The sequence below is a fragment of the Anomalospiza imberbis genome, chromosome 3, assembly GCF_031753505.1.
Source record: "Anomalospiza imberbis isolate Cuckoo-Finch-1a 21T00152 chromosome 3, ASM3175350v1, whole genome shotgun sequence".
Lineage (NCBI taxonomy): Eukaryota > Metazoa > Chordata > Aves > Passeriformes > Viduidae > Anomalospiza > Anomalospiza imberbis.
Genome location: NC_089683.1, coordinates 48,610,810 through 48,629,611, shown reverse-complemented (window position 1 = coordinate 48,629,611; position 18,802 = coordinate 48,610,810). Strand labels below are relative to the sequence as shown.

Sequence of the window (18,802 nt, the reverse complement as noted above, 5' to 3'; positions counted from 1 at the left end):
ACAGAAAAATAATTTAATATATATTTTAAGGTGTATTTTCACAGGTGTGGCTTTCTGTCAGACAGACCCTTGGTACCTTAAATGCCTCATCCCAATGGCGCAGACTTTTGAGAGATTAAAAACTTGGTCTATGTAAAAGATCAAACAGCTCTCAAAAAACTGTGCAGTAGGTTACAAAGTAATGGGTAACTTAAGCAGACTTTATAGCGTGATACGCACCCAAATTACTTTCCAAGCACCTGGGCCTCTCTCCTCTGAGTTCACAGTATGATCCTGTTTCTTGAGTGACCACTCATTAGGACATGTAGCCCAGATAAAAGACTCATGTCTTTTATCACTCAGAAAGTCACATGGCATCTCATGAACCAAATCCATGTCTTTAGTGTGTCTTTAATCTTGGCTTCAAGTCCTGATGGGTGGTTGCTCAGGAATTAGCGTCCTACCATGATCCCAGATCAGACTGTTTTGATTTTGTGCTGAATGACCTCAAGGAGGTGAAACCCATAAGAGAAAGCTCTTCTGAATCTGCCTAGAAGTGGGGACAGTTGCCCACTTGTCATACTAGCACCATGCTCAGGCACAGCTGAAGAGTGCTGTCTGTGGAAAATATCCTGCTTCTATCCCTGAGGCTCTGCTTGCAAATTTTCCCCCTTCATGGAAAACCACAGGCAGAAACAGGGTACCCTTTGAGAGCATGTAAGGACATCTGTCAGCACCATGATGAATCTACTGCTGTAAACCTATCACTGCTCATACAGTACTCTGTGTCTTCAAAATGTCATATAACCAATTTGAAAGAGGATAAATTTGCCTTCTGCAAGATAAAAAACCATATGGATTGGCAGTTCTCTGTATTAACAGAGATTTGCTCTAATTAATTAATTCTCACAAAGTTCAATGACTGCCAGATGAGCAAAGTAAAAAATACTGTATATTTTCTTGCTTTAAATTTTTGTGAAAGCCCTTTGTTGGTAAGCTGGACAATTTTTTAAGATAGCTCTTGCTTCCAAAGTCATTCTTGACCTCTGAGCAATGTTCCCCACAGCCAAAACCATGCAATAAGGTTCCTCCCATTCATCAAGGTTATATTGGCTTTCTCCCAGCCCTTTTTTTTCCCCATTTTCTTTCAGTTATCAGTTCTTGTCTGTTCTGTGCTTCCTTTCTGACTTTCATTTGGCATTCCTTTACACTGCTTACACTCCTTTACTTTCCTCAGAACCCTCTACAGTCCATCACACAGAATCAATCTACGTGAGCCCTCTCTTTTCTCCCCCAGACCCTCCAACAACAGCCATGTTTTCTGTAGTCTCATTAAGTTTTCATTTGTTCCTTGGTTGTTCCTTTAGTTTTTCTTTTTCCTCCCACAAAATCAATTCCACAGCTTCCCCTTCCTCTCTGTGTTCTGTGATTAAAAACAATGTACTGTTAGATGGGAGGAAAAATAAACACACGCACACACACACATACACACACACACACACAAGCATTCAGTCACAACAGAAGCCATAGGAAAACTAAATTACAGGGAAATGCTTCTGTTGGTCAAAATATTTGCTATTAAAAAAACCCCGTTTTAATTACCATACTTTTAAAAAAATTAAGGAAATAGTAGTAAAAATAATCATTGCATGTCTCCACACTATGCAACTGGTGAGAGCAAAAAGGAAAATTAAACTGGAATGCCTGAAGGTGTTTCAATGTTCTTAGGATCCAAAACACTTATTGGTTTTAATGAAAATTTTTTCTCCTCACAATGCATTTACAGGGATATAATATTGTGCCATATATTGCACTGATTTTAATATTGTTATCATGTTTCCCTGTTCAGCAAAGTGCTTGCTCTTATCAGCTTCCTGGGACTCGGGTAGATACTGCAGCTACTTGGTACCCTATAAAATGGTATTTCAAATAGTCAGAGGAATTAATGAATATTCATAGCCACTACCTACGATTCAGGTTGGATATCATGAGGCAGCTACTTGCTATGTGGTTTTGTACAATAGAATGTCAGCAGTTATAGAAACCTCTTGCTTACACAAAGGGTATTTGTTGTAAATGAATTTAAATGTAAATTGTTACAGAGTAAATTGTTTCTCTGCCTGTTACTTTTTCAGCTCAGGTCTGGAATACTCAGTTGTAATAAATAAAAAAGGCCAGTACTCAGAGAGGCATGTTATTAAAATGAAGCATGTATATATATTCATGAAGAAAATGAGAAAAGATATTCTTAATCAAAGAAGTTTGAAAAGAACTCTTTCCATAGTACCCATTCACAGATACCTCAACAACTCACCTCCTGAAATCACAATTTCTACATCTCAGTTTCTATGTTGACCAAGTCAAACCCTTTTCTGTCCTTGTTGATCTCAACCTAATTTAATTTAGGAAAATTACATAGTCGAGAGTTGTATACAGCATTTTCCCAGCGATTAATTCAACCATTTGAAATATTTTCATGTATATATATATATATATATATATATATTTACATATATATATGTATATATATATATATACACATGCATGCATGTGTGTGTGTGTACACACACAACCTTAAGGGAATTGTGTTTCATAGAAAGCTGTCATCACAGATATTCACTCACCTGTACTGTGCTGCTATGGAACATCTGTGCTCACACAAGGCACTCCAGACTTTTCTGTAGGGAGCTGCATTGTAGTGAAGGATGAAAACACTGAGCCTTATTTGCAAGGACAACCTTTCTCCTTCCATGAAAGAAAGTGCCTTTTCTAACATTCTGAAACACACAGCACAGTACAAACTGATACTCCCCTTATTAGCCCATTAATAAACTAGTGCTGAGGTGATTGAAGCTTTATATCAAGTTGGGTTTCCTATCTCAAAGCTGCTGAAGCTTGGCTCACTTTTCTCAATGAGTTCCAAAATCTGAGTAGATGAACCACCTGTTTTGTGATCAATGCTTACCTGATGTTGCTGAAATGTACTGACTGTAAATACATATCACAACTTTTGATGATGCAGTCTTCCTTTAATACCAAAGATTTCATGCCTTGCCTGTTGGCTTTAGCATTTATGTAAATTGTATCAATTCAAAAAACCAAACAGAATACATTCATATCAGTACTAGTTAAGCTGAGTGCATAATTTTCTTTTGGGAAACATCTCTTTTTTATGAGGTTGGAGAATGACAGAAATCAAAACATAACTGGGAAACGTCCTCACAGTGAAGGATAAATTCAATTATAGCCAATATGATGATTTCCATCCCTTCCTCATGTCTCATTAATTATCACTTTTACACTTATTGATTTGTGAGATCATATGGAAATTTTCAGTTTAATTTCTGTAGGTAAATTTTAGGGCATATAGGTCCATAACATATCATACCATGGTCTTAAAAGAGGAAACACAATTTTGCAATAATATGTTTGTGATCTGAGCAGCCCAAACATACTGTTTTAAGGATTCAGATAGAATAGCAGGCAAGAAGAAAATGTATGATATAACAATTTTGATAAATAGTGTTCTAGCAGAATTCTGTTGCCTAGCCATAGATAAGCATCTGTTATTCTTTACAAGGAAGACCTGGCTGCCTTTCTGTTCCATCTGAAAGATGAGGGAACATACATACAGTTGTCAGTTGTAGAGAGCAAGAAATTCTCACCTGAGTCTCCTTTTCTCCAGAACAAGCCACACCAGATCACTCTGTGGCTCTTTATGAGACTTGTGCTCCAAACCCTTCCCCAGCTCTGTTTCCCTTCTCTGGACTTGTTGCAGCACCTCAGTGTCTTTCCTGTAGTGAGGCCCCCAGAACTGCATGTAGGATTAGAAGTGTGGAACCCAGGACAGGGGGAGAATCACTTCCCTGGCCCTGCTGTCAACAGGAATTTTGATACAGGTCAGGATGCCATTGTCCTTCTTGGCTACCTGGGCAGACATACCCAGCCAGCTGTTGACCAGCACTCCCAGGTCCTCTTCTTCTGGCCAGTTTTCCAGCCACTCTTCCCTCAGTCTGTCAGACTGCGTGGGGTTGTTGTAACCCAAGTTCAGGATGCAGCACTTTGCCTTGATGAACTTTGTGGCCTCAGGCCATCCAGCTTGTCCAACTCCCTCTGCCGAGCCTTTCTGCTCTTCAGCAGATCCATGCTTCCAACCACCTTGGTGCCAACTCCAAACTGACATAGGGTACACTTGATCCCTTCATCCAGATAATTGATAATGGTATGAAACAAAAATGGCCCCAATGAATACGTTTAAATATGCAACCTGACATACATGAGTAGTTCCCAACCCACTTTTGTTGTTTTGGAATAGCAGGTATTGAAATCACTTGGAAATGTAAATTTCTTCCCCTTGGTTTCTACTGGAACAGTGAGAAAAGAGAAATTAAGAGTTAGAAAATAGCACATTAATTTGTCTTTATGTTGGTAGAGTAGCACTTTAAAATTTCAGTAGTGTTTTTCTTCATATGCAGCTGCCCTTTCCAGACAGAAATCAATATGAACTATCACTCTGAGGAACACATCTATGCAAAACTTAAAGTTCTGGAGAAAGTATTACCTAATTCAGCATTATCATGCATTATCACGCTCTCCAAGTATGTTCTGAATTGTTTTGGCAGCAGGAGAGGTGCCCAGTGTGACTCCCAGGCAGAGTCTGACACTAATCTAAAACAGCAAATGACCTGAAAGACTAAGAGATAGATCTTAAAAAACATCTTTCCTTGTCTTATCTCCAAGTAAAAGCCCAAAAGGTAATCAGCAAGGGCAGTTTTATATGCCTTTCTTATAGATATGTGATTTTTAGGGCTACTTTGTGCTAATTTCACATAGGAGACTATTATTTTAATGTTTTGCTAAAAATTAATGTTTTTTTTTAATTTTATAAAATGTCCCCTGGAATAAAAATCTGTTCAGAATAAAAATTGAACAGCCTTAGTGAAGCATTTTCTCAATATCCTTATGATTTTCTCAGTTCTCTGAAGTTAGGGTGTTTTTTTACCACTGACATGGTAAGTAAATGATATTACTTTCTGACAATAAATCCAGGCTACTTGTCTGTTTTTCTTCATCCTGATTTGGAACCAAATTTAGCAGTTTTTAAAGGAAAATCAGCATGGCAGAAAAAATAGAACTAGCATTCTCATTGTGACACTGCAAATTTTGATAGATACTCTTTTAAGAGCAGTAGATGTTGTCCAGGCTGCCAAAACACTGGGAACATTTTAGAGTTTACAAAACAAATCTTCTTCCAGACCCCAGCAAGTGCAGACTCCAGCAAGAGGGCTAGATTTCTGTGACATCAGGTAACCCACACCCCAGCTGGAGAGCTTGTGGAGCAGCCAGTTGGAGAGCCTGGGAGGCCAGCAGCTCACCAGGTGAACAGCTGGGAAATCAGATGTCCTGGAAAGATTGGCAGTCTACTCTTCAGGCAGCTAGCTGTCAGGAGAACTGCCCAAGAGCAGAGTAGTTGGTCTCGCCAACCTATTTCCCTGTATGATTTCCATCTACATAAAAAAAAAAGAAAATAAAACAACCAAAAAACCAAAAAAAGGGATTGACATTAGTTCATCAGAATATGTTTGTATATATATATATATATGTTTATATACCTGTGTATATATATATATATATATATATATATTATACATATATATGCATTATATGATCTGTAATTCAAATATTTCTGCCTTGCCCTTCTGTTCCATCTGCCCCTAGAACTTAGTGCTTAACAAGCCCATTATTTGAATATATGAATTTTTGTCAACACTATTACAGCTAAGAGGATGGACAAGCCTCTCTCATAGCTGTCATATCTCATTATTCTTTTGCTCCTTCATTCTTATCCTTCTTTCTTCTTTTTTTATCTTCTTTGTCACTTATCTGTCCTTTGCCAACACATTTTCTTAGGTAGCTAATGTTCCCCTCTTGAAGTGCCCAAGCTTGGTTCAATCATTTTTAAACCAGAAAATTTATTTGGGGGGCAAGTAGGTGAGGTATGGATATTTCGTTTCATATCACTATTAGCCATCAATGTAAGTAAAATAAAGTCAACTGACAATTCATGCTGTTCCTCCCAAAAGTTGGCAGAATATTTCATAGCCCCTCACAATTGTCACATTTGCTTGGAATTTAGCACCTTGCTTTTACTATGCAGTTCCTCTAGTTGAAATCTAAAATAACTTTAATAAGGGGTTTCAGAATTTAATTTGATGTCAGCAGAACTATGTGGAAATGGTCTGGTAACTTTTCTTATATTTTTAGCAGGAAAAATTGGGTAGGACAGACTGTTTTGTCATAGTTTTGCCCTTGACACCTTTAAGACTAACTCTTGAATTATGGAATCTGTGTGTGAGCATGAAACATGGTAGCTATGTCATAGGTAATAAAGAAATTTGGGACATTAGTCTTCAGGCTCTGATTAGAAAGTAGGTAAAATAAATTATGTCTAGTTACTCTGAGAATGAAGATTTTGCACAAAATCCGAAACATAATTTTAAAATCAGATGTAGAAAGTTCAGTGTCTATTGTTTAGATGTTATCTCAGATATAAGAATATCCCTACAGTAAAATTTCCAATGTTTTAAAATTTAAATTGTTTAGGTATACACAGTGCTCATTTTCAGACAAATGCATACTCTACTATCTCTATGTCAGACGTTTTTTAATTTACGCATTTAAAAAAGTTCCAGAGCCACACTGTAGAAGAGAAAAACAATAAATAACTCAAAAAAATGTTGGAAAATCATTCCATTTGGACAAACAGAAATTTCATCAGAAAATGAATAAATCTGAGGGTGTAATATATCCAGTTATTCAGCTTTTCTTCCACTACCATACCCCTATTTGATTTTTTACCCATTTCTGGGTAACATATAAGCAATTCCACTGAAAGTTTCTCCACGCTGCCTGCCATCTGTCAACAAACTCAATTCTGACAGGAGTAGCCAGCATCTCAAGGGTGCAAATCAATTTACTGTCACTGTTGGATGTGTTCCAGTGCATTTCCTCAGCACAGATGAAAGAAATTGTGTCAACTGAGCAGTGTTGCATATGTTTTTATCTGCTGTTGGCTAGGGATTGAGCTAAAACTACTAAATTCACTTCATTTAGAATCTCAAATTTTATCTGGTATGTGCATAACATGCAGTGTACAGGGAAAGGAAATCAATAGCATTGGTGAGCAATTATAAAATAAAGAGACTCAGGCAGATGTGGAAAGAAGTGATGTAAAATATAATTGTGAATGGGCCTTGATAGGGAAGAAAAGCACAATGCAAATAATGGCAGATAAATTTCATCCCTCCCACAACTTTCCTGAACTATTTATTGCTTTGCAAACCAGGACTGCCATTGCAAGAACAAAATATCTCTTTTCTAAAGAATTGTGAATTATTTTCATAAAGCAATTCACCAGTATTCGCCTATTATCTTTCTTTTCATAAAATTCAGGGTGTATCAAACGCCCCATTTCTAGGTACCTATCTCATTTACACCAGATGAATATAATCATTGATTGCAACAGTTCAGAGCCTATAAATTTGACCTCTGTTTTACCTGAGCAATTAGAGCTAATAAAGGGCATACAGAAACTTTCCAAACATAAATTCTTGATGCCTCCTTTGATAAGGAAAATGATCTGGAAGGGTTTGGAGACATGAGCATGTTAATCCTTGTAAATCACACTGCCACAATTTCAGAAAGCTGTGAATCCTGCAAGTAATCCACATCTGAAAAAAGCAAGTCAACTCCATCCCTAAAGTAGTAATGTGCAATGGATAAGAGGGGGCCATATTTGTCACTTTTAAATGTTGGTCTTTCTATATATAATCTAACAACTTTTTCACAATTTGAAACATACATTGGGCTCATTTGTTTTCAGCTGCTGCTATGTTCTGCTCCAGGCTTATTGCAATCTCACTTTTCCATTCAGGCGTTCATGGGTTGGTAAAAATTTGCAATATCAGTTTTAAGAATTTTATCTTAACTTCTATCAATTTTATTGCTAGCTACAGGTGATGCTTTCACTGTTTTCATGCAAGACACTCAAGAATATTTGAGAAAAAGCGTAAAGCAAGTAATAGTTATGATATATCCCTTGCCAAATTCCTGAGTATTTTTAGTGAGTTGTTGACAGAACATGGTGCAGAAAGCCCTTTGTAAAACAGTGAAGCAGCACATAACCACCAAACTCATGCACCTTGCTTGGAAGAGGTTGCAGTGAGCAAGGAATCTTGGAGTCATAGAAAGGTGTGAGTTGGAAGGGAGCTTTGCATATCATCTAGTCCAATGCCTCTGTCATGAGCTGGGACATCTTTTATTATATATATTTGGGTTCTTCAAATCACCATCCAACCTGGTCTTCCTGTGATGGGACATGCATGTCTTCTCTGAATAACTTGTTTCAATGTCTAAATCTACCCTCTTTCAGTTTAAAAATATTGTTCCTTGTCCTGTCACTGCAAGCCTTGATAAAGTCTTTTCCTTTTTTTTTTTTTCCTAGCAAGCTCCTTTTACATACTGAAAGACCACAATAAGTTCTCCCAGGAGTCCTGTCTTCTCCAGGCTGAACAACTTCAGGTCATTCATCCTGTCTTTGTAAGAGAGGTGCTACAGCCCTCTGGTCATCTTTGTGGCTTCCTTTGGTCCAACAGGTACATATCTTTCTTCTGCTGTGCCCCAGAGCTGGACACATCACTCCAGGTGGGGTCTCATGAAAATGGAGTAGAGGGGGACAATCACCTCCCTTGAGCTGCTGGCCACACCTTTTTTTTTGTGCAACTCAAGAGATGACTGGCTTTACACAAAGATCCCCAAAAATGGTTTGCATGGATCCATGAGAGCTGAGTTACTGTACTTCTATACCCACCAAAACTTTGCCTTCATAATTCCATTCCTTCTTTAAAATAATTTTTATATCCCCATTGAGTTCACTTCTATCTGTACTTGAACTGAACTGAACATATCCCATGAGTTTCTTTAATGACACATCTAACGCCACAAATTTTTCTCTTATTCTCTCTCCAGTGGTAAAAAATGTAGTGGAATACTTCACTTCCTAAATATTTTGGTTGGGTTTCTCTACTGTTCATGTAAATAGCAGCATTTCTTTTCAGGAAGGTGGCAAACTTTGTGTTGTGAATGTAAACTGTTGTGATTTGTAATGCCTGTTCCAGCATTCATTGCAGAAACAGCCTATTGGTCCAGAACATTATGCAGAATATCACATATGTATATGTCTCATACATGTGTATGCATATGTCATATTTTGTCTTTGATCAACACCTGTTAAAGGACAAATGCAATAACACTGTCTGGAGGTGTGAGATCATCCTCAAGTCTCTTTATGTCATGAATATCTAAAGAAATAGTTTAAGATCCTAGCCAAGGCTGAAGACTTCTCTGCTGCAAAAGATGAGAATAACAACAACCTGAGCCACTTTTCCCTCATGTACAAAATTCTCACCTTTGATTCACTTTTATTCAGTGAAGTTTTCAGAAACATACAAAATGGTTCACAGAATTCATCGTTAAGTAGAGAGGAAAGTAAGAGTGGAAAGTTGTTATTTCTATTTTTAATATTTGGCTATTATAGTTATTTGCCTAGGAAAATAAATAAATAACTAATAAATTAGATAAGAATAAATGAAAGAACCCTTCACATAGCACACTGCCAATTTATGAAATCAAATACCTCTGGGTAAAATGTACTCAAATATTGCGTAGAAGGATAAAAGGGAACCAGATAATAATGACTCAGAATATGTCTGTTAGGATAATCAAATCCTGTACTTTTGGATGCATACTCATCGCTTCACTGGAGACATTATTTTTCTTATGGATATTATATTACAGAATTTTCTGTGTGGACTTGGGGCGTTTTTCATACACTTTAAAAATATTATGTCTGGAGGAGAACTGGATACACTATTGCAAAATACAAAAAAAGTAACATAAGATATAGGTAATATTTGAAACAAAGTTTACCAGAATTTAAGAGTGTAAAATGATATCCCAGAAAACTAGTGGATCCTTTTTGGTACTTTTGTGATCACCCAGTGTAAGTTACAAAATTCTAAGAAAATAATTCAGAATAAAAATAAGCACAGGCACAATAATGATCAGCATTTGAATCTGGTTTCAGACTACTATCTTATCAACAAAAGGAAAGGTGAATTGCATCTTCAAGTACCATTACTGTGGATAAAATAGCATTAAAATGAGCTCTATTTATGTGCTCTGGAGTGGAAAAAAAATTAGGATTATCACTGTCTGCTAAAGAATGAGCCTGAAAAAATGGTCAAACAATAGACTTTTGCAATGAAGCAAGGTAGACAAAAAGGAACCATGTAAAACTACATCTTCATTTGTGCCTAATTATGGAATAGCAACAGGTGTGATTCCATCACCTCCATTAGAAGTAAGTGCTTTGGTCATACCTAAAAACATATATAGTTGGAACACGCCAATAGACTTATATGTTCCCTGCTCCATGAGATCCAAGTGACAGAAAAATTTTATAAGCATTTCAAACATCATCTTTAAGTAACGTGGATGTATTTTTCCACCATTCATACTGGGAAATAGTTGAACATTACCACTTTCTTGTGTGAACAAATTCTAATTTGTAGTTAATGAATGTGCCTTTTCCTCTTTAATGTCATGCCTTTAATATTATATATATATGTGTGTGTATGTGTGTGTATATGTCTAAAAGATTATATTACTTCTCAAGATATTTATAAAGAGCAATAATATCTTTAAACACACTTTAATAATTTTTTAAAAGTCTAGAATATGCAGAAGCCAGTCAATTCCTTTTACATTCCACCACATTTCATAAGCAGAGCCATTTGCTGCTGTTACTAATACAGAACGATTTGTAGCACTGGAGACTTGATGTCTAGTTTCTTCCCCTGCATATTATTGAAGTTCTTATGCTGCTCTGAAGCATCAGAGAAGCTGCCATTTTCCAGAACCTGAAACTTAAATTTGCTAACAGGTCCAAAGTTTTTCCAAAGCTATTGGAAGATTTGCCTCTTATCACTACTGTTCAGCTGTGGAGTTGAAAGGAACTTGTAGGATCTGCAATAATGCAAGCTAAGCAAGGTTACTTTTAGCTTCATTATATTCATGCCTTCTTAAAAATGGGGAATGCAAAGTTATTCACCATCGAAAGCATTGTATTGTCATGGTCTATAAATGTGTTTGCTGGCTGCATACTGTACTTTCTTTATCTGACCTTGCTCATTCAAAGATGCACTTGTTATAGTATGTCAGTCACTAATGAGGCCTAAGTAATTGAGCCTGATTGAACTGGCAAGATGCTGCCTAATTATAATGATAAATGGAATTGGCTGATCAGCTATGGAGGGTGAATGGCGTGGAGAACATTAAAACAAGGTCACTCTGTGAAGGAGAGCCACTATTTTCCTTTTTTTTTCTTTTTTCTTTTTTTCTTTTTAATTATTCTCCCCCTTTCCTATGGCCCTCCAAATTCGGACTCTTCATCTCTTTGTCCTGCTACATAGCCAGGCACTCAGTGTTTAACTGTACTGGGACTGTTTAGGACAACAGCACTGTAGACCACTCCAGCAGTGATCACCTTCTTTCCCTAACTATACTTGAAAATGCATATGGGAAATCCTTACAAGTATATGAGGGAAGAGTTAACAGGTTTTAGATGTTCATAGTTACTGAATACTATCATCTACACTCATTGCCCCAGAGAGGAAAGCTTATTGTTTTTAGATTGCATGAATGAGTTCTAATTTATTTTTAAAGAAATTTTCATTAATGTCACCAGCTTTTTATGTTCTTCAACTAATTTCAAATCTGTGACCAGAACCAAACTTTCAAGGATCTCTTAGGAAAAGCCACATTTTGTGGAGTGAGGTACTGCCTTTTTATCTCAGAAAGAACCTGAAATGTCCTCATAAGAAGAAGTCTGAGGTTTTTTTTTTGGGTTTTTTTGAGCAAATGTTGTACTTTGTATTCCACAAATTGATTACACTGAGGGGACCTCCTTCTGAAAATAAGGACGATAAGGAGATAGAAAGGACTGGCACAACTTTACCAAGGACAGGTTTTGCATACCAATCAAATTGCCTTTGAAAATTAGAATAATCTCTCTGTGGACCAGGGGAGATCAGTGGAGTTTTTACATTGAGTCTAGGAAGGCCTTTGAAAGAACATCTGTAATTTCTTGGTAGCCATGTGGTGAGATATAGATCAGAGAACAGTAAAGTGGGTGGACAATGGGATGGACTGGAGGGTAAAAATGTTGCAAACAGGGGCAGAAAATGCAACTGCTTTCTAGTTACTAATGCTGTTCTTCAGTCATGAGCAGTGGGACTGGTACTCTTTGTTTTAGTTGTACCTGTCTTCATCCCTTTTTCTGACCTTGTTTCCCCAGAATGACCTCAGACCTAAATAGTAGCTTGGTTTCAAGCCATATATTTGGCCATGTCTCCTGGATATACCCTGGAGCTGATTCATTACTGTGTTGCAAGCTGATAATAAACCCTCTTAGCAGCAACTCAATCTATGTTCAGACCTGTGAGATGATGCCAACTGGTGAGGGTAGAGACTGAGCGAGAGTCACCCTTGGCTTCCAGATTGTCCTCCCTCATGCATAAGGCCTGCTCCAGCTGCCTTCTGACACAGAAGTCTAGCAAAGGCTTATAGTAAGAGAGCAGGAAAGATTATGAGGGCTGCCCAGAATGTGTATTTGCCATTGAACCATGGCACCTCTAAAGGTGCACCTCCACCTTCACTTGGATGCCTCTCTGCTGCTCTGCTGAAATGTCATTGGACATACATAGACACAACTATCTGAAAAAAAAAAAGAACAATCACTTGCAAAAATCAGCCTTTTTACATAAGGAGAGTGGTAGATGGAAGAGCTGTATGATCCTTCCCCCCGCTGCCATCTCTTTCCAATGTAATTTAGAGATTGAGCAACTAGTTAATGTGTGTTTCTAACAGAAGTTGAGAAAAGACAGAGAAATGGTTGAAATAATCCTTTCAGAGTTTTGTGCGCCAAGTAAACTCAAGGAACAGGGCAGAAGATTATGTCAGATGGTGGGAAGCCACTTAAATGAAGATCATTTAAGCTGAGGTTCAAAAACTTCAAGATTTAATGAGTCTCCATGGGTAGGTTTACTTTATAATTGCAGATGATATTTAGAAGAACAGGACTAATTAGAATTGATTATAAATGTGTTTAGGCTTAATTGAAAGTAAGATTTTCTCATGTTAAATTCAAGACTACTCTCTTTTAATATATAGAGTTTAAGTAGATGTTGTGTAGAACTAAAATCTGATATCCATATGTCTTCTGTGTATTAGCCTTCTTGTTTTTTTTTTCTATTTCATGTTAAAATAAATTTTAAACAATCAAATTCCTTTTGGTCTTCAGGCAATTGAAATCAATTTATAATTATTTTATTTCATAACTGGTTTTAGTACAAATAATAAAGAAAATAAATAAAATGGAAAAATTCCCTGGAGACCATATAGCTTTTTGAATGGCTGTGTTTGTTAGCTTAATGTTTGTTACCCACTACAGCTATAATATATATATATATAAGCTCTAAAGCTTTTAAATTATTACACATATACATGTGAATAATATTAATAGGTACATTCTATTATTAATTGAATTTCTAATTATTATTCATAAGTTTTGGGATTTTTCATTATTATTATGGACTTTTGATTTACACAGTAATGTTATGTCTCATAATTAGACAGCACAAAAACAGTGTTCATAACGGATGATAAGAATGGTTCACTACCTCTTTATTGCTGAATTTCAGGGTGATTAATTATGTGCAGCTTTTACAATCTGGGAGTCTTGAACACAGCCAATAACTTTATGGGTGCAACTAAGCTTTGTTTGCTAAGTTTCAAAAGGTTTGAAGGGCTGATCAAATATTACAGTGTTTATTGGAAAGCAAAGCTTGTTCTTGTGGACTTGTATCTTGTTTGTGTTTTCTCACTAGAGCAAAAGAGGAAGAGAGAGACAGGCTGGACATTTATTCAAAAGATAAACAAGATTTGTCTGATTAGTTTGCTAGGATATGGGTATCATACTTCACCAATGAAAGATAACAGGTCAGTAATGAATTTCTAATTCTGTCATTTAACAGCTGGGATGTAAATATATGGGAAGTAAAAAATTTGTAGTTGTTTGGAAGTAGAACAGTCTGTCACTGAAGTTTCCAATAATAAATCAACATAATGTGGCTTATTTAAGAATTCACTTTTAAAATATGTACGACTCTTATGTACATGATTACCTGATCAAGCAGTCAACCATCTGATCATGGCTGTCCATGAAAAGGAGTGTACTCGCATATTGCGTTTTTCGTAAGATATCAAAGAGAAGGTCTGGGCCAGCTGGCATTCCTTGTCCACATATGTCATAGAATGTTATACAGACTTAAGCATAAAGGAGAACTGAAGCTCCTCAGGTGTAAGACACATAAATTGAAGTGTCTACATGGAAGTAACTGTGCCTGGTGTAGACATCTAAGATTGGATTATAACCGCTGGAGGATTTGCCAATACATTCAAAGATTGTATTCTGAGAAGCAGCTCCAAATACTCCACTCATACTAGTTAATTAAACCTTCCTAGGCAGATTGCAGGCACTGAGGTCACCTGGAAGAGACTGTCATGTGTCCATGCCAGTTCAGTGTCCTGTGTTTTAAACTACAAATTGTCTACTGTAATGGTATCTGTACCATTTTAATAGCTAGACTGTTCCGTGAATTGTTCAAGGTTAAGTCAAATTAATAGCAGGAAATGTTCTAAGTGTTTGCTGTTAGAGACATTTTTTTCCCATTGGCAGAAGCATATCCAAATCTGGCTGAATTTATTGTGGTACAAATGAATTGCCTTATAGAGTCCTCCAGACTTTGCATGTTAGACTTACATTGCCTTTAATAGAAGTCTAGGAATTGAGATGTCATACAGGTGCCTATCCTAGATGTCTGAATTTTTTTGCTTATTTGTAAGAATAAAAATTTAAAATTTAATTGAAATTATTTATTAGTGCTTTCCAGAAAGACTGTATTATATCATTAATGTTTCACTTGTATACTTGTGGTTTTATCTCTTACAGTAATTTTAACTTTGGTAAATTTGTCCTCCTCAGGAACGTGGACTTTGCCAAAGAGCAATACATTTAGGCAACTAATTGGACAAAATAATGAAGTAAATTAATGAAGTGAGATAAAAAGCTGTTTGGATAAAAAATTGTACATGTATAAACACACAGCACATATATGTTTTCAAGTAGGGGTCTAACTTTACATTAAGAACTGTGGAAAAAAGCAGAGAAAAAAAGAAAAATTTTCATTCCTGGTTTTCAGCAAAAGAAAACTGAACTAAGGTTAGTTAGAAACTGAAAGAAACTGAAAGAATCTTTACTTCAGGAACTGATAGAGTATGGCTAGATTGCTGGGTCTCTGTAGAACCCTATCAGAGTTAATAGAGCTCCATGTAGCCAAAACAATCTGGCTGAAAATGATACATTTCTGGGTTATGGACTATTATATGTTATTTCAAGGGATGTGATGACTTTAAGGTGAGGGAAAAGTAACACTGACTAAAAGAAACCATTCTGAAAAAATACAGACCACTCCCCTAAATTAATAGCTATTAATCAATAAAAGGCATCCAGCAAATTAAAAATTATGCAGCTGAGAAGATACAGATGTTTCCTGTAGAAAAGGAAAAACAGCCGAGGCAGAAAAAAACGAATAGTACAGTAATACTTGTTAGCAGTTTGAATTAATCCTATGGGATTTTTTTCTATCCTTTTGAGAAAATTCAGTAAGAAAATGTTATGGGTTGTTATCCATCACTTCTTTCAACATTATTAGTAGATTTCAAAGACCTTTGAAGAAAACTGCATGTAATGAAGTTAATAATACATATATTTTATCAGTAAAGGTTACATCTGTCTAGCATTTTAATTTTTCCACCTCTTACTTATGTGGTAGTTAGAATTACAATGAAAAATCATTAGATCAGGTATGACTCATCCATTACAGCCTGGAGAAAAGTCAATATTGACACTCCCAATGATCTCATATGCACCTTTCATATATAATTTGTTGATGCTATTATGTATCTGTGATCCATGCTTCCCAGAGAGGAACATCCTCTAAGGTTAAGTTCAATAATCTTCACAAGAAAAGACTGGAGGACCTGAATATACCTAATAAATTTTAGACTAACAGACAAGATGACATTTAAACACAAGATGTGAACAATGATTAAAAGAACATTATGAAGAAGGGAACATGCTGTGATTTCATGATTGTATCATCTTTTCAACACTTTAGGATTATATAATGATCCTTGAATATTTGCTTCAGCTACTCTGGGCAAAAGAATCCCAGTGACAAAAATTTCCTCATATCAAAGTTAATGATTTCAATTCTTCACCTACTCTACTAATCTTGGGCTAACATTTTTGCAAAATAGGAATAAAACAGTGTTTTACAGCAAGTTCTGCATATAGTGCTCTGCTCTGACATCCTCTTCTTGTTTGTGGCAACATAATATATATGACACAGGGAAGTTTAAAATCCTGAGGGAAGTTGGGAAGGCAAGAAGAGTACAGACCCTGAACGTCACTAGAACAGACTTTGACTTATTCAGAAGTAGTAGAAAAGATCCTGTGATGCAGCTCTGAAGGGCAGAAAAGCTTAAGAGTAATGTCAGATCTTTGAGAGCAAACCTCCTCCAAGAACAGGAATGATGTGTTCCAGAAAGTAAGCAGACTTACCATGAATAAACAGGCATACCCATGATTAACCGAAACAAAAAAAAAACCCAAACCAACCAACCAAACAAAAAAATATATACAGCAAGTAGAAGCAAGTATAGGATATAATGGAGGAATACAGAAACATTGCCTGGTCATGCAGGAATGCTGATGAAAAAGTAAAAGCTTGAGTAGACTTGAAGTTGGCAAGGGATGTCCAGGGTAAAAACGAGAGCTTTTGTGACTGCACTGACAGTAAATAAGCCAGCAATGAAAACATTGACTCACTGCTGAAGGAGGTCAGTGATGTAGTGATGGTGAATACGAAATGAAGATGAGGTACTCAATGCCTTCATTGATTTCCACCAACAAGGTCTCCTGGGCCTCTCTGGAGACAAGGTTGCAGAAGAGAACCAACCAGCAGCTTGTGAAACTTGGCGTCAGGGATTTTTTAAAGAGAGTTTGATTCACACTAATTCATAGGATTAGGTGTGTTGCACACAAGTGTACTGGAAGAACAGCAGTAGGAGACAAATACTTAAATCATCTTCAAGCAGTCTGAGGAAAATTGAAATAACTGAGTTTTTCAGCCTCACTTCAGTAGCTGTGAAAATTACAGAGCAACTCTTCTTGGAAGCAATTTTGGCACGCATGAAGAAACTGACTTCAAAAACTAACCTGGACTGACATATAGCAGGTTGAGTTTTACGGTTACTTTGTGGAATAAAACTACTGGATCTAGAGAGGAAGAGGAATGTTGATTCTCCCTTGGTGACAGACAGAAAAAGGGACTTTAGTGGCGTTTTCAACATAGTCTTCTCTAACATACTTGTCAGCAGGTTTGGACATGATAGCATAGATAAATTTATTACAAAATGAGTGGAAAATGTTCTGGATTGCGCAACTCGGGGATTGTGCAATCTCTCTGACCGCAAGTTACAAGTGTTCTTTCATCTTTCTTTCATCAGAATTCTTTCCTGGGACCTGTTAGTCTTATTTAACATCTTTATCAGGGACCTGGAGGAGGTAAAGAAGTGCACTCTTTTGTCAAGTTAGAAGACCAAGGTTGAAAGACAAATCTGTATTTTCAAAGGCAGGTCTGCTGTTCAGAGACATAGACAGACTGAAGGCAAGGTCTAACAGGAATCTTATTAAATTCATCATTCTTCCGCTAGGAATGGACCAAAGAGTACAGTGTGCATAAATTACACTTACTGACTGATTAGGTAAGTATCTCTGAGGCAAGGACTTGGGAATCCTGGTGAACTGCCATTGATTAAATAGAGTCCCATGAAAGTCATAGCATTTGCTAAGCCTGTGACTCCTGGCAGTGGAAAAGTAGCATTGATTTCCTCACAGTTAAACTAAAATAATAGTTTTTAATATTGCATTTATATAATGAATATAATTAGAAATACTTAGAGAAAGCAGATAAAAGAAGTGTTCTCATCTAGAAATGGACATTAAGCTCCCCTGAAATTAAAAAAAAAAAAAATTCATCCCTTCAAAACAAAATATGCAGAAAAATATATATCTGCCTCTTCGTAATTCCATGAAATGGTCATGTCTTTGCTTTTTTGCTCACCAGAGATGTTCCTATTTCCCAGAGTTAAGGTCACCCTTGCAACAATTACAGATTTTCTGTTTGGTAAGATTAATAGATTGAACACATTGGTCTGATTCTCTGAATCATCCCCTTTTACTGGCCTCCTTCTCTTATCCTTACATCATCCTTTATATTTACACCCATTTTTACTGAAAATATTAACTGCCTGCAGTCTTAGGTCAGTGATCTCATTTTTTTATGAGTATTTCTACACATTGCAAAAAAACCCAAACACCCAGAAGTTCACAATGCAACCTATTAGATGGCGCAGCATGGTCCAAGTCAGCATGATCCAGGTAAGGGCATTGCATCTCTGAGAAACAAAGGAAGCCTTATGTCTCAGTTCTCCAGGTCATTGGGTGTCAAAGTCTCTTGTCAACCTGGTCTTCTGAGGAGAGCAGATTCTTACTAGCAGAGAGGGTGAAGAATTGCAT

General features: G+C 36.6%; 1 long non-coding RNA gene across 1 annotated transcript in view; it reads right to left on the bottom strand.

Moving 5' to 3' along the window:
* Nucleotides 1–341: 341 nt before the first annotated feature.
* LOC137469900 (uncharacterized) overlaps nucleotides 342–18,802 on the bottom strand; it is a 51,034-nt gene continuing 32,573 nt past the window's right edge. Inside the window, exon 3 of the long non-coding RNA XR_010996771.1 lies at nucleotides 342–1,402. This is a non-coding gene — a long non-coding RNA (uncharacterized lncRNA). The remainder of the gene's footprint in view (nucleotides 1,403–18,802) is intronic.